We start from the raw sequence: 18260 nt of genomic DNA, 5'->3' as shown, positions 1-18260 counted from the left end.
AGCTGTATCGTCTACAGACTACACGCAGAGACGCATTTCATTGTTTGATTACAAATGCAATCAGCCAAACAGGAGCTGTTATGACAAAAGGGATTACTTTATAGCATTCATGATCAAATGTGCTGGAGAAAAACATTTTTTGAAGAAAGTCTTTTTGACATTTTTAATGATGGAAGTGAAAGTGATGGTTCACCAAATCAGTGTCATTGATCTACATCATTAGTTCTCATACCTGGTACCGCAGCTCTCACAACATACCAGATGTCTTTCATATCCCATTTACACCTGGTATTAGGCATGTGCCGGTATTCGGTAATGCGATAAATCGCGGTAATGAAAATGCACGATATTGTTATCGTGGGCACTTCAAAATACCGTGAAAAATAATAGATCAGAATTTATATTTATAGAACGCGTATTAGCTTATTTTCCATCAACCGCTTAAACAAACACTGCGTATGCTGCGCGAAACACGTGCGCGCTCTGATGTAAACAATCCCCACATGTATTAGCACTGTGTGCATGCGGCGCAGTGCGCACTCTAGTCTAATGTAAACAACCCTCACATGGAGAAGAAGCATGGCGGAAGGAGGCACGCTGCCGACGATTTATCCCCCTTCTAAAAGCAGAGCTGTCAATACGCATTCAGCGTGAGACTCACGCAATTTACACTTTTCAAACGCTCTCGCGCCACATGCAGTTTCTCACGCAGAGAAAAATCGCGGAGCAAAGAGGACACGGAGACCGACAGACTAGACAGAGCAGGTTATTATGGTATGAAAACAATTCTCAGCTCTCATGTTCTGTCCATTTTATTACGAAATTCAGACAATAAATACTGTTTTGGTGCTTGTAAATGTGACTTGACAGATCACTGTAGCGCCTCAGTTCAAGCGATCATCTGTTACTTTTTATTTAAAGTTACAGTAGGCTACAACTTACCGAAAGGTATGCCTCATACATAATATCGATCATTCAGTGTTTTTCAACCACGGAAAGAGGTTAATAAAACTGCAGGTGAACAATTATGTCACAGAACGTTACATTTACCTCAGGAAAGCCATTTAATGACCAACACGTTAGTTGACTAGAAAAAAATAGCTATAGAGAGGAGTATTTTGCACAATATGTGCACTATATTACATTTGTATTATATTTTTACTTGTGTCATAATTGTTATTACAATGAAAACCAAATTATATTTAATTTAATTAGTTAATTTTTAACCTTTAATAATACCAGCTGACAGGGCTCTCTGTATGTTTAAAGCATTATGTGAGATATATTTTTTCTTGAGAAAAATTAACGTCTATGTACTGTAGCCTACCTAATATTTATCCAAAAAGTCAATACTGAATCAAGATTGAAATCAAATCCCAAGAATTGAAAGCGTGAAAATTGTGTAAAATTCTATTTAGTTACCAAATGTTTTGACAATCACTATTGTAATGTTTTTATTAAAAAACTATTAGTAGTTTTTTTTCTACATCCCCCCCACCAATCCATTCATTTCTCTTGAGCAATTAAAATATCGTGATAATACCGTATACCGTGGTAAAAACTCAATCAATTAATCGCAGCATGAAAAGTTGATACCGGCACATGCCTACCTGGTATTAATATCTATCTGTAATAGAGCCTGGCACAACTGAGCTCACATGCACTCTCTATCTGTGACATCAAATGCATCTTCTGAAGAGGAACCAGAAATGAATTGCATTATTCTAGGTGTAGAAGAGTTTTATCACTACTGCGCATTTTTTTGCTTTTGTGAAACAAAACAAACTAACAAAATAGTAGAATACATTTATGACCTGGCCGTGTTAAAGCTGAAGTGTGTCATTTCTAATGTCACCAAACAGAATTGCTAAAATAAAGATAGTTTTCAGGTTTCCCCAACAATTCTTCATCTGCCAATGGTCAGACAAACAGATAATCCAGGCCCAGTAGTTAAATTCACATTTTAACTTTAAATAAGAGAGACATTCATAATCCACAGTGTTATGAGGCCTCCAGACTGAGACACGGCGGTCTATGAATAATGGACGGTGCATTCCACGATGCCTTCGGATTTCAGGAAACTATTTAGTTTTCTGCCTTTGTACCGCCAGACTCTTACTTTTCTGCAGAGCATGCCGTCTAACATCTGTCTAATTATGTTCATATCTAAGTATCAATTTGCCTTTTCCCATTTTGCCAATTCGAGCTCGCTACAACAGGAGGCTGCATGACAGGAATAGCCAATTGTGCCAAGAGAATATTGGGCAGAGGTAAAAGGCAGATGGGTTTCAAAGCAGATCCGCCTCTCAACACGGCATTTTCAGAGACACCTTCAGGGCTTCTCCTAGCAATCTCAAAGAACAGCTGAAGTTGATGAGAAAATCTGAAACATGAGGAGTGTGGGTGCAGAAGAGTGTCTCTTCCACTCCCACTCAGGTCAATATGCAACACAGTAGTTCATATCTGCTCAATATGAAACTATGCAAATTGTTGTGCATATTTCCCTAAAGCACCAGTTTCACTGATTATGTGCATATATTGGGATTGTTTCATTTCTTTGCACCAACATTTGTTTTTCAACTTCTATTGTGGGATAATAACTGCAAGTTTGGTTTTGCGCTTAAAGCGGGAAGTGTTTCTTTTATGAGGCGCTGTATACATGCTATTCAGTCCTCATGAAATTATAATCAGAGATGGAGTATGGAAATCGCAGAGTACTGTTTTCATGGAATGAAGCATGAACTGGTCAGGTAAAACGATGACAAACCTAGGGGAATATGAAGAGACCCAGAGTCACATAGGTGAGTGAATCCTCAGGGAGTGAGATGCTTGCTGCTGACAGCTCCGCATGGATTGCCCCTGTAACCCTAATCCATTAGAGAGTTCCCATAGTGCTCTAATGATGAGAGTGGCCCCCCAGGCACTCGGCCTCTGGAGCAGCATGAACTCCCTTGAGGCGACAGATCCACTCAGCTGACATGCACTGCTCTTCAAAAGTCTGGAAACACCCCCTAGATTTCAGACAATCTCAAATGTATTTCCTGATAAATGCATTAAAATTACTAGCAATTATGACTAGTTATGAATTAAGAGCGATAATGTTTTTATTACATATATACAGTTTCTTTTTTGAAGATTACTGGGTCCACACACCTTAGATTATAACACAACAGAACATGACTATACATAGTATACAGTTAGAGTCGGTTTATAATTACCTTTATTACTTCCCATCTGAAAAAATAATGCATAAACTAATCTAAGCTGGTTTTAGTTTTAGCTGGTTTAAGTTGATTGGAGATGGTCTTTCCAGCCTGCCTAAACTGGTGTTTAGCTGGGCTGTTAGATGTGCTGCGTCCCAATTCGCCTACTTATACTACGCCCTAAAAGTATGTACTCTTTTTGTGAAGAAAAAGTACATACTTTTGAGTGTGTAGCAAAAGAGCAGGAAAGCTTTGGGACATAATACTTCGTCATCTTAACAGACAGATCTGTCGCTTGCATCCTGTCACCGCAAACTGCCCTGTCATCATCGTCACAGTTAAAATCCTCCATTCAATCTAATTTAATTTCCTACCGTTTCAGAGAAAAATGTAGTTGCACATTCATCTGTCAGTCGTGGGTCTTTCATGCGGAGACTCCTCATGTGTTAGCAATTTGAATAATGATGCATTTAAAAGTTACACTGTAAAAAATTTGGAGTAGGAATTACTTGAAAAAAGCTTGCTAATTTTTTTCACTCAGAAAATGCTAGTAAATTTACAACGTTTGCCAAGTAAAACCTAAACATATTTATCAGTAGCTTTGATTAGAAATCTTTAAGTTAAATTTACTTGGAATATGTAATTAAGTAAACTTTACTTAACCTAGTTAAGTGAAAGTAACAAAGATAATAAGTAATTTATCTTGGCTAGTAAAAGGTCGATTTAACATCAATTTAGTTGAAATTTCCTTTGCATTACATTTCACTCAAACAATAATATTGAATTATACCAATCATTTATAGTAAGTGCATTACTTAAATTATTTAAGTAATTTATACTACATCATGTCAGATGTTAAGTCTCATGTAAGTGCAAATACAGTACCTCAATACTTGGTAGACAATACACAATGACGGTAACATTTGATGGATCATTTTTGTGTTTGAATGTGTCATTTTGAGCAGAAAATTTACTCGAAATGTCACAAAATGGCAAATTACTAATCCTGACAACAAAAGCAATGATAAAACAGTGTAAATACAGCTGGAAAACAGTGAAAAATGAACCTCATTAATTATTCAAGGTCCAGTGCATGATGGGAACCCCAGCATCAGAAAAGTTGAGTAATTTTTACTTAATTTTATTGAGTAGATATGTACGCTTTCATTTCTACTCGCTTGAATTAAGTACTGATATGGAATTTACTTCGTTTTTTTAATTATTGCCTGGACTAACTTTTTCATGTAAATTACATTGTTTTTTTTCAGTAGTATTTACTTAACCAAAAAATCATTTTTTACAGTGTAATGGCTAAACGTATCTTTACAAAAGTTCACAATGCAGATGCAATATAATGTAGACAACATTGAATAAATACATTTTCATCAGGTTAGATACTGATAATTAATCACTCGGGCATCCTCCATGTCTGTAGTTTTTTTTTAACACTTTTCACTTGTGTTTGTAGTTCTAACCGAATCCTCGTCCAACGCGCGATGGGTTGAGGGCAATATTAGTCATTGATCTGCACTTTGGATCCTGACCGGAAATAGTAGACCATCCGGGTATCTTTGGAACACTCATTTCAACATACTACGATTTGGGATGTAGTAATTCTATTTTCGAATACTATTTAGGACAGATAGTATGCGAATTGGGACGCACCGATGGTCTCCCAGCCAGAAAAACAGCTTTATTTTCAGCAGTTTCCATGTTCTGAAATCAGTTTTATATTGTTTTATATTTGTTTTATTTGGGTTGCCACTCAATGTAATAAGCATTACAAAATGGTAAGAATTTAAGCTGATATTATCCAAAACTTTCAGAGGCACTGTCTCATGAAAAAATGGTGAAAGCTGAAAAAATACTTCATTTACTGGTAGAACTACAACTTATCTTTTTGAAATGTAATTGTAACATCCACAAAAATATGTCTGAGTTGCCCTTTACATTATATAGATTGTAATTGCAATGCACAGTAACGGTCATTTTGAACATGATTTCATAATTGCTTCTTGATTAAAACATATTTTTGATCTCTTCCTGACGTGAGTGGCTCGGAAAAGCCATCCTTGTCTCATTGTTTACACCGAAAGAGGCAAAAAAAAACAACAACAACGAAGGATCACTAGAAGCTTTTGTTCTCACACCTTTTTTTTCCTTCAGCCTTTTCTTCACTCTGGTATGCACATTTCCTGAGAGAGACAGCCATGAAAGAGTCAGATTTATATCTCCTAAAGCCTCTCATGTGGCCCTACTATGTCTATGAGGATTTTGTATCGACTTTAAATCGTATGAAAAGGGAAGAGCAAAACTGGAAGAAAGAGAAAGTTACACCATGTACCCAAAAACATTTACAAGCTGACTGGAATGCAAAATGGCACCTTCTGGAAAATGATACACTGCCTTTTTCAGCACATTCAGGTGACCAAATGGACAATCTTTCCATGTCAACAAAGCAGAAATCAGCTGAAACTAAATGCCTTAAAAGGTGCATTAAGCAACTTTTCATGTTAAAAATACCCGTTTTCTAACCCATACATGCTTAAACAATTGCCTGATGGGCTGAATGAGCCCTTCTCTGATCACTGAGATTGTCTCTCTAATCCTGTAAAGTAAAATAAATAAGAGGGATTCGGGACGGAATTTTAGACTGGGCGTGACGTCATGCGCGTTCACGGCACGCTCACCTGGCTATGTCTGGCAGGTTTGTGTATTCGCCGCCATTCACCGTAGAAGATGGATTCTAAGAGACCGGCTTGTAGTTCATTTCAAACACCAACGCAAACTCCACGTAAGATAAAAAAAAGAAAACTTTTGTCCGTGAGTGTGCACACTTCTGGTTGCAGTTTCGCTTGCCGCCAGAGGGGGCATTGTTCTGCAAAAACTCAGAGACTTGCGCAATGCACCTTTAAACATCATGATACCATTAGAATGATGTATTTTGAACAAAATGTAATAGCAATCAATCAATAAGTATCAACGTTTGTACACCCTTCTTAACATATACCCTGAGTGAACAATCTCAAGACTTAAACACAATGAGTCATCTGGCTCATATGGACCAGCAAAAGTTAAACACACAGCCACTCAATCACAGATCACTCGAGTCTCAATAACAAAATCTTTCCTGTTTTTATGGTTGGGATTTGTCTTTCAAATATGAATAACACTTCTGAAAATGAGTAATCTGTCAAATCAACTAAATTCAACAGTATATATGTATGTAGAAAAAATAAAAGATGAGTAAGATGAAATCTAAAGAGCACAGGCAATATCTTACATAAGAAATGTCAGGCCTCGCTTTGGAACGATATATAAAAACTGCATTGGTGAAGCATCTGCCACACTCTGTCAATATCCATGTCTACTGACAGAAATCAAAGCAAATGTTTGAGTATTTCCAAAAGCTTCGGCACAGTGCAAGCACCAAAGATAAATAAGATTTCTCATTCACAGGAGCTTAATTTGAATGCCGATTCTTGGTTAACTGCCTAAAACAGAGCTTATGTAATAATTTCAAAACATTTCTGGAACATACAACCCCTGTTGCCATGGTGCAAAATCAATTATAATAATATCATTAAAATATATCAATTATATATAAATAATAATATAATTTAGAGAGAGAGCGAGAGAACTTGGGTCTCCATTTCACTGTCTTTTTTTTTTTTAGTTAAACAGCACAACTAGCTGGTTTGTGGGTTTTAATTTCATACTCTGGTTGTTGTTTCTATAAAGGCTGATTTTGAAATAAAACAAAGCAAATACATGTATTTGCCAAAACAAATCATTAATACTTCCATGATTTAAGTTTGCAAATGGCAAGAAATCAAAAAAAATGTATTAAAATGATCCCTGCACACAAATCATTTCTGTTCTGATGAACATGAAATAAACACTAGTAGCTCACAAAGCTCGCTTTCCTCTCAGTCCTCAACCTAATAGCTTTCTTTAGGTCCAAAATATTGTCGACAGGTAACATCACAGACTCTGGTCATTAAAAGCAGCACTCTCACCTGCGTCCTTTTCAGGGTCACAATTGCGAGCCAGCTTCCCAGACAGTCTAATGAGGCTGTGCCTCTCTTCCTCCCTTTCTCATGTAATGACATATCTATCTTTGGCCCTTTCAATCCGTCCGTTTCATTATTTCTGTTATAACAACACCAATGTTCCCTCCAATTCTAACTGTGAGGACAATATCTTTTTACCTTAAAAAAAAAAAAAATCTGCTATCATTTACTCACAGGCATGCCTTTTTCAAACCCGTGTGACTTCTGAAAAAAAAAACATTTTTTGTCCATACAATGGGTCCCAATGTTTTTTTTTTTTTTTTTGGACCCCATGACTTTAACTGTATTGACAAGAACAGTTTAAACATCAAAATATCTTCTTTTGTGTTCCACACAAGAAGTCATACAAGTTTGGAACAACATGATGTCAGAATTGTTATTTTTGGGTAAACTGGTATTCCTATCGGTATTTGACTTTGTAAAGCTTTAGGCTACATAACGAGTTTGTTCATATTCTGTAAATCAATATAAATGTGACTCAGAGCATGAATGTAGGAGATGACTGGCATATGTAAGAAGTAATATGTTCTAACAGGATTATCCATTAAATCTGGAACATTTCTTGATTAATGCAGGTGGCTAGAGCACCTCTCCATAATTCAGCAAGGTAATTAACTTTCGAGACATGTCTAAACCAAAGCAACGGTATTAATTCCAACTCAGAGAAAGAGATAGAGAAGTTGAGCTATGACATTTTGCCACCAAAACCAACTGGAATAAAGTCTGAGAGGAACAGATCCTGGTTGACAATTGACAGTGAATTACCACCATGACAGCAAAGTCCAATGGCGTGGTGAAGCTTTCTTGACACCCCTGTAGAGGAGGTAGGTTTATGGCATGTCCACTAGCAACAAATTAATCTCACCTGTTACTTCTCTTTCAAAGAACCCACTATAGGAAACTGGGAAAAAAATTATGAAAGAACAGAGACTGGAATCAAAGACAGACAATTTGGTGACAACAGATGAACATGATTGTGGACTATTGATTCCACTCAAAGACTTAGGATAATCTAAAAGATGGAGGCTGTTTTTGGTGTGATGAATGACAAATGAGGTCTTAACTCTGTATTTGTCACTATTTTTCTGATCTTTCTCAATCCTAGAAGCTCTATGCAGAGATGGCTCAGGTGGGGATTCAAAAAGGACCTGTGAGGTATTCACAGCCTGATCAATTCTTAATTAGACAGCACCAGCCAGCTGTCAGGGTATTTATAGAAAAACACTTTCCATCAGGTCAGAAGGTGGTGGTGAAAACAAGAGTTGCAGCAGAAGCAAAACCGAGTTATATGCAAGCTTGATAGTGAGATGAGTGTTGTGGAGGTTTATTGTGTTTGAAGGCCAAAGAGGTCCGTCATACGTGGAGAAATCTATATGCTGGCATTCCCATTTTGTTAATGGTATGTGACTAAAGGTGCAGTCACATTAGCGAAATTTCATGGGCAAAGACGTTCCAATGTCTATTGTCAGTAGTGTGTAGAGATGTGAATCACAGCTTAGAAGTTTAAGCAGAAAAATCCTTCATTTTTTAATGGGATGCAGAATTGTTCCTATAGAGCCACAGGAAAATTAGCCTACATTATGGCAAAGGTGATTGGCTGATGGCACACATACAGAACAGTCCCAAAATCTAAACTAGCAACTATCCTGAACCACATCCTGTTTTTGTATTAAATTTATGATAGCTGTGAGTGACCTTGGTTCTTTGAAGAGGAAGAAATCCAGTGAATAAAATCGTATGAGTGATTATCGTGCTGGTTTTGTTTTTGACCAGTGCTGTATGACAAGGGTATGATGTAAAACAACTTTACAAAGTAACTAAATCAACCTTCTCAGGCAGCAAAATGCATTAAGCCTACTTCAACTTTGAGTCTTTGTGCGATGAGGGAGAGAATTAATTGACTTTTATTTGTTCCTTCTCTTATCATTGTCTTGCTTTCATGGATAACTTCAAACTAATTAATCAGGCCATGAGAATGGTGGAAACGGTCATTGTACCCTCTTCCCTTGTCTTTTTCTCTGAACATCTCTTGCAGTGCTGACAAAGGCCTTTTGAAAGACAGTGTTATGAGAAGATAAACTGTAGGGGGGAAAATGTGAATATTCAATAAATATATCTTCTTTAGTAAAGATATTTAGTGTGTTCATTTCCACAACCACAGTTACATTAATGTTGTCATGCACTGATTTTGTTTTTATATTATCTCATCCAGGCCTCAAGCTGTCTAATTCTAATGCACATTTTCACATTGTTTGAATTGCTTATCACAAAATTAAAATAAATGAATAAATGTTTAATTCTGTGAATTTAATTTTCTCATATTGTGCAGTGCAAATGCAGGGAAACAAAACATTATGATTTGGCCTCTCTGACTCAAGAATAATAAAAAAAAAGCCTAGGCCTAATTTGATTGAAGAACATAAGAGTGATTAAACACATGCAACCCAATTAAACCGCCTTAGCTCTCCTCAATCAGCCTCTCTCTTAAGAAAACATCAATGTAATATGCATGTTTGACACAAATGCAATGCCAAGGGATTCACGTTCAGATGTTAAGTACACTTAATGACCAAAAGTAAGTGGACACCCTCTAATAAACAGATTTGGCTATGCCAGTAAGTCCAGTGTACTGTAGTGAGCAAAGAACTTCATTGGCAAGAAGTGTCTTTCTATTGAGTTGTCCTCACTCGCTGCACAAAAACAAACATGCAACATGACCAGTATAGTACGATTTTCAAATGAATGTCTCTTATAAACCAATTATATTTAAAGAATATAAAACATACAGCAAAAACAGTATAGCTTTATTCCTGAAACAAATTACTCTTATGTGCTGATTCAGAGAGAGAATTTATTTTAGGCTAGGTGTCCAAAATATACATTATGACTGAATACCTAACTGAATCAGGAAATCTGTATCGATATCCAAAAGGCATCCTCAATGCTTCTGGCCATAGTAGTGCATGTCATATTGGCATAATGTCACAATGTGTGAAATTCATTACACAACTAGCATAACAAATTTTAATTTTCCAATTCTGTAGGATTTTATTTTGCATGATATGATACAGATATCTCGGTATACTATAAATGGCTTGTGCTGTAACCAACATAACATATGAAATACACTTACGTCATAAACAATCAAACATTCAAAATTAAACAAATCACAGAGAAATCTTCCGAAAAAGAACAATTTAAGGGTGCTTTTATACTAGCACTGTTGCTGCACCCACACTGTAAAAAATTTGCTGTAGTTTTGCAGCTGTTTGCCAGTAACTTACTGTAGATTTAAATTTATGTTATTTACTGGCAACAGTTTGCTCAAAGTTAAATGAACATTAAACATTAACAAGTCTTTGTCTTTAAAGAATAAAATTATAAAATAACAATCTAATGCAAAGCATTCTGGGAACCAGAAATCTTCATCAACCTTTTTCTGTTTTTTTCCTTCAGATTTTGGTTCCCAGAATGCTTTGCATGAGGATGTTATTTTAGTTTTATTCTGTAAAGATAAAGACTTGTTAATGTTTAATGTTCATTTAATTTTGAACAAATTGTTGCCAGTAAATAACATCAATTTAAATCTACAGTAAGTTACTGGCAAGTAGCTGCCAGTAATACTGTAATTTTTACAGATTTTTCTAACAGTGCAGGTTTGAGAGTTCAGTTCACTTGGATGATGTGAACGCTGTTAACCGAACTCGGGTGCGCACCTGTGAACCGTACCCGATTCCGCAAAGAGTGGTCTGGGGTACAGTTCAGTATGTATCACTGCTGATATGAACACAATTGTTCTAGTTCGCAGAAGTGAACCGTTATTGATGACGTATATGATAAGATAAAACTGGGTGTTTGTTCACACTCCTGACAAGTGTGACTGATGCAATGCAAGCAGTGAGAATGCTCACCTTGAGCAGAAATGGACTCCCATGTTCTTTAGAACATTCGCAGTACATTTGCGGCAGATATACACAAGTGCCGTTGTGTGCTGACGCTTTTAAAACGAAACCAAAAGTTAAAAAAACGTTAACGGGCAACAAGCTAGCTACTGCCTTGATGATGCAAACGTACCGCAGTTTGGACTCAAATAACATAATGTGAACACAGTCCAGGGGGGCAGGGGGAGCACTCAAACTCGGGTTCGGATCAGGCAATGGAATCAAATGTGAAAGAACCCTAAATGTCACCACAATTAAAAACTGCGAGGAACTAAAAGTATTTAGCCCTGAAAAATATTATAAAAGACATTTAGATTTCTCTGATCTGAGTGTGTGGCGGTCTCTTAAATGAGGCCTGCTTGCTGTCAAACTCTTAAGTGGATCTACGTGGGCTAACTTCAATGATTTAAAAATCCCAGACAAAAGTTGTCATTATCACAGCATAAATCTCTCATTTGATGCAGTCGCAGCAGGCTTTGAGACATAATGACTGCTGCTGGATTTACAGGCACTGCATGCTGCCCCTGTAAAGTGGCTTAACTGCTGGCTGCTTTTATAGCCCCAGTGGTTTATTTTAGCAGGATATTAAGGTAGCAAGAAAGGCACACAGGTCTAAAGCAATAACTCTTAAGTTTATAGCAGTGGACCATGCACATAACCTAACAAAAGCTAGGACAGGTCTTCCACAAATCCACTGAGGAAAGAAAAGGCCATTTCATTGTGCCTTCTACAGTATGTTATTGAGTTCTCCTGTTCATTTTACAAATCAGGGATACTGACTAAAATAGAATAGAAAATATTCAAATGAAACTTTGATTTGAATAAAAAAAACAAGAAGGGCAAAAATCACAAGAATGGATGTAACAATCTCAGACAACTAAGGCAAGTCAGGTGTTCATCTGCAAAACAATCTCTACAAATTCTCTGAGAGAGCATCTGTGAGACCGAACCCATTTGTTATGCTGTCTGAAATAACCAGGAGGTAAGTGATAACCTGTAACAGACTGCATGTGAAAACAGCTTTCTCTGGTTTCCCCGAGCTAAAATTTAGGAAACATCAGAGTGACTAAACGAGCAGCTATTTACAGAGCTTTGCTTTCTCAATGGGGCTAAGAGTAGCAATGCTTGCAAGACCTCAGCAAAATGTCTGGATTTCTTGCTAGAAATAGCAGTATTCGATTCCAGAGGGTATAGTGCAGCTCATGTGCCCACTGACAAATGAAAACAAACAAAAAAAAAATACCTTACAGAGGAAAAGCCAATACGGAGGACTCCAAATATCATCTGCATGTTGATTTTACATTAATATACTTTAAAAAAAATGACATGAGGCAATAAGACTAGCAGATGAACATTGCTTGTCATGTACTTTAACACACTAATGCAGAGTTTGCAGTGAAAATCATTTTTGATTACATTAAGCCAGCTTTATTTTTACAAGCATGGCAAGGGTGCAAGTTTGTGTTAAGACATGACATGCACAATCTTGCTTCACATGACTGCGTAGTTTTCACCAACTGCATGTATGATTAATGTTTTTTTCTGCTGAAGTTAATATTCAACAGTCAAATAGGCTTAATCAATTAGTATTTAGATCAGCATTTAGTATCAATCAGTATTTAGAGATGCACCAATATAGGGCTGGGCGATAAAACGATAACGATAATTATCGCGATATATTTTTTCTCGATAAAACGATATCAAGAGTTCGATAAATGTTCGATAATGTTTATGCGCCAAAAGCGGATATTTATTTACATTTATCCGCTCGGCTCAAAGTCCAAACGGCAGCGCGAGCGCGAGCTCACTAGAGGAGATGCGTTTACTCTGATCGGTCTCGGTCACGAAATCCAGTGAGAGAAGCGCTTGAATTCAGCGAGGAACACAAATGTCTCAGTGATTTAAACCAGTTTAAAGGCAGATGGAACAGTGCTGACTAACAGGAGAAACACTGTGCGCAGAAGGCTTTTCCATCTACAAATTACAATCATTTACCATAGATTTACTGTGATGTTAGCCTAGTAATATCAACTGCACCATGAAATGTGGGATATACATATTGAATTGTATTATTATTATTAATGTAGACGATGTATTAAAGGACTGATGGAATATAATTACAGTATTTAATAATGTATTTAGGCTACTGTTTTTCATACAAATACCATAGAAACCATAAAGTTACATTTTGCCATGATAGTGAGGTTATCATGATCTAAATGCATGATACTGGATGACCAATGGTTAAGTTTAATAAAACTCAAACAGTCAGAATATTACATTTTACCAAATAAAAATGAGCACATGCAGAAACTAAGAAATTAATTGTCCAATAAAGATATTTATTTTGTTAAGGAAAAATGACAAATGTTTGAATGTTCAACCTCAGATTTGTGAAATGTTCACCAGTTTGGTGTGTTTGTCCTGATATGTTCTGACAATAAAGAGTAGTTTAAAACCACAATTAACGCTCTGGTTTCTACAACTTTCACTTAGGAGCAAAAATCTGCCTTTAAACTTGAAAGAAATAAAGATTTGACTTTTATCGTGATAATTATCGATATTGACTGATATAAAAAAATTATCGTGATATTTTTTTTTGGCCATATCGCCCAGCCCTACATCAATATAAAATTTCTGGTCAATACCAATAAGCAAATTATTATTTTCATGTTATGGCTGAAATTAAAATTTTATATTTTTTCTGTAAATGAAAAATACAACACTTAAAACTAAAATTGCTAGAAGTGAATTCAGGCATCATCATTCTAATGTACATTATGAAAAATGGATATTCATTTATAAACTATAAACAGTTTAATTGATTAAGCATTGATTGTTAAATAATAGACTTATTCAACACAAATGCATTCAATAATCATACATTTTAAAGGTTAATTTTGAGTGTGTTAGATAACCAAAAGGGAACCTAAATGTAAAAATAAAGAAAATGACCGTGCACAATTAAATATCAAATATAGACGAATTAAAAAACAACAACAATTAAAATCAATCATTGATAAATAATACATTTCTGTAGTGCACAAATGGCTCCAAAACATTCATTACAGAAGTTAATCAAGAACGTTGCATATAAAACAGGGGCTTGTTCTGTGTAAATAAGCAATAAAATTATTCTCTGTGTGATCAGACAGGAGAACTAATCAAGAAGGCCTGTCTTGTTTAATCTTTTAACTACATTTCAAGTTCAGTGGTTTATAAAGCCTGTGTTTCCCCAAATAATAAAGCAAAAAGGAATAAGGAACAACAAACATGAGAGTGATTTCACACTTCTTATCGATATGGGCCCTGAATTGGTGATGTATCCTAAATTTTAACCTTTAGTTTACAGCAGGGATGGGGAACGTCAGTTCTGAAGGACCGCTGTCCTGCAGAGTATAGCTCCAACCCTGAGAAAAAAATAATAATAATTCACTTGCCTGTAGCCTTAAAGGTCCCATGACATGCTACTTTTTGTAGGCTTTAATATAGGCCTTAGTGGTCCCTAGTACTGTATCTGAAATCTCTTTCCAAAAATTCAGCCTCGGTGCAGAATTATAGCCACTACAAGCCAGTCCCAGAATGAGCTTCCTTCAGACGGGCCGTTTCGGTGTCTGTAGCTTTAAATACTAATGAGGAGGAGAAAGGCAGCGCAAGGTGGAGGATGGGTGTGGCCTTGACCATGGCGTGCATGTTTACGTTGGATATATTGCAATGGCACGAAGACACGCAGTCTTTCAAGCATTTCAGTTTGACCCAGAATCTGATCCGGATGGAGAAGCAACGGATGAAGAAGTTGCAACTCAGCGGCTCCAGCAGGACGTTTCCGAATGGTTAGTTTAAAATATTATGTCTGGATACGGTACTTTATTCGGATGGTTTACAGTTGCCTTTTCATGAGAGATCTGTAACGTCTGTTTTTATCTTATTACAATTACATCAAGCTCTGCGATCTTGAAATGCGGATATCGCGCGCGCCATATAACCAACAGGAAAACGGTTATCCAAATAACAAAGAAGTGTACAACTCGCGTTACAGTGTGTGTATTCACACACATAAACTGCATAGCTGCATAGCTAATAATACAGCCACATTCTACGTGTAACAATCTAGGTAACCATAAACAGTAAAGCAACACACTTATATATCATTAGTTGACTTACTTGTCCGAGGTGTGTAGCTGAGCCAAAGAGAGTGATTCACACTTTAGTTTCAGACGTTCAGCAAGCCCAGCTCTGTATTGACCCTTCGGTGTTCATTTGTACATCCAATTATTGAGCAATTGTTATGCTTCGCTCGCTCAAAAGCCATGATATCTCTCGTGGACAAACTAAAATTGCGCGCGCGTGTTCCTACTTCCTTCCTATCGCATTTTCTCATGGGCGGAAAATATTCTCTGGGTGGGCAAAGCAGAGACAGGGGAGGTAACATTTCCTCCTTATGACGTCATAAAGAGGAGATTCAAGATCAGCGCGTATGAGCCTCCATTTTCTCAAAGGCAGAGAAAGATAGCAAAAGCTCGATTTACACCAATTGAAATTTCTAGAAACTTGGGGACCATATACAGGCTAGGGGAACTCATATTAATGTTAAAAAACCTCAGAAAGTGAAAATTTCATGTCATGGGACCTTTAATGATCCTGAAGACATTGATTAGCTTGTTCAGGTGTGTTTGAGTAGGGTTGGAACTAAACTCTGCAGGACAGTGGCCCTCCACGACTGACGTTCCCCATCCCTGGTCTACAGGATACAGTATCTAGTGTTAAAACAGAAACATATACCAAAACTCCATTTAGAGCACAATCTTCCACTATAAAATCTACAGGGAAATTATCCCAGGGGTCTCATTAGTTTGGGTTTTGTATCGAGAGCTGAATATATCTGGGAAGGTCTGTGCTTTAGCCCACTTATCACTGAGTCTCACAGAAATTGAGGTCGGAGCCTGTGAGATGCAAGAAAATGTGTTTTATTATAGTAAAAGCTGTAACCGTTTACAACGGCAAATCCGCATATCCTGAAATATGACTAAGCACGTGTGCATTTAGATGCTTTCAAAAAAACATTTCCCTCTCAATTTACTCACTCACTTTTGTTCACCAGTGATTCCTGTGGCCAAACCTCAGGGGACAATTAGTGCTAGGCTAACATTAAAATGTAATTATCACGGCAATAAATTATGATTAACTGCAGGGCTGTCATATTCTCAATGGACCTGCTACCATCTCAGAGTGGTGCTGGAGGTACACAGTCGTCCCTCCGAGGCTGCAGTCAGCAGTGCAGAGCTGAGGGCACAAAAGCTTTGAACAGCATTCAGCCAACATCAGCCAAGCACTTCCTGTGTGAGAAGGACTGCAAAGTTTTTCAGTTTATTTTCAATCCAGCTATTGATTAATAAAAATCACAGGATCTATGTGATCTATGTCACTTTTGATCAATTGAATATCCTTGCAGAATTTAAATTCTTCACAAAAATAAAATCTTACTGACCCACTTTTTTCTGAATTCAATACAATTTAAACTGGATTCGAATCAAATTGAGAGCTTGTGAATCAAATCATGAAATCTGTATCAATACCCAGCCCTACTTTTCTCGCATTCAAACAATCAAACATACACAGCTCTGAAACCATCCAGGAAATGGTGTCAATGTCAATGCAGCCTGTATTGTAATTACATACTGGATTAAATCCAATATAGTGGACGTGTGATTTCTTCCCAAACCAGTTAAGTTTAAGGGTTTGTATTTGTTGTAGCATTGTGTAGGCCATCAGCACTGTGATTGACATCAGTAATGAAATCTTTTAAAATCAGCTGCGGGGCAGAGATTGCACTGAACTGCTTTGGGGAAATAATTACACTATGTATTGGATATAACCCACTACGTCATCACACTACTAGAGATGTTCCGATACCCTTTTTCCCTCCACGATACCGATACCTGGGTGTGTATCTATACAGCTCCAATTACTAATCCTGTATGAATTGATATAATTATTTTATGGTGTGCTTCAGAATAATCCCTTAATAAAACATGAACAAATACATACAGTGAACTAGAGTATTTTTATTATCTGACATACATTTCACAGCAATATATTATTTATTTGAAAAAGAACTTCAAATGCAGCCACACATCTAATCCTATAAACTGAAAAAGGTATTTTAGTTTTATTTAGTTATATAACTATGAATAATATAAGAAAAATAATCTCTTTATAACTTGAAGTCCAGAAACAATTTTGTTAAATAAACGGCATTTCATTTTTCAAATACATAGGTAAAAAAAAAAGAAAAGAAAAGAAAAAAGTACAACAGTAACTTGTACTCATTCTAACGTTAGTCCTTTAAATAAGTGCAGTCACAATGTAGTGAAATAAGAGACTTGAGTAGAGAGTATAAATTAACCTCAACTAAAGATGTCAGTAGTAAAGCTGATTGTTTTCACATCTTTTAGTTTACATGAAATGTGTTTACGCACTATCTAGAATAGGGAACGCTGTTTCAGATATGTATTTGCGTCCAGTCAAATTGTACTGGGGCTCCAAGCGGCGAAATCCATGGTTTTTGATGACTGAACAGCGGCTGGTCATCCAGAATAATAAACTCGATAATTTTCTTGGATAAATGTATTGCTCGTTGGCTGTCTTTTGAAAACTTTTCTCTTGGTTTGAATGAAGCTTCCAGAGATTGTTGATTCTGGTGCGGCTCATCCTTCTCTGTCCTTGCGTTTATGTAACCGTCGTGTTCTGCGGGGTGACGCGTCTTCAAATGCTTTATTAAGTTACTCGTGTTGAAGTTGCTTTTTCTTGTGCCACCCCTCGAAATTATTACAGTATGGCATATGAGACATGTCGCCGTTTTAATGGCTGGTTGGTCCAGTCTGAAATACTGCCAAACAGCGGACATACTGCCAGTGCGCGTTTTCATTTCTTCTTCGCTGCTCTAAACAGTGGTTGCTTGTGGCAACAGCACAACTTCCTGCGTTGCCACACGCAACCACAGTTTAGAGCAGCGAAGAAGAATTGATCTCTGATTTGCCGCG

Source organism: Scardinius erythrophthalmus (assembly GCF_964197995.2).
Source record: "Scardinius erythrophthalmus genome assembly, chromosome: 11".
Lineage (NCBI taxonomy): Eukaryota > Metazoa > Chordata > Actinopteri > Cypriniformes > Leuciscidae > Scardinius > Scardinius erythrophthalmus.
The sequence above is the reverse complement of the archived record's forward strand: the minus strand, read 5'-3'. Positions refer to the sequence as shown.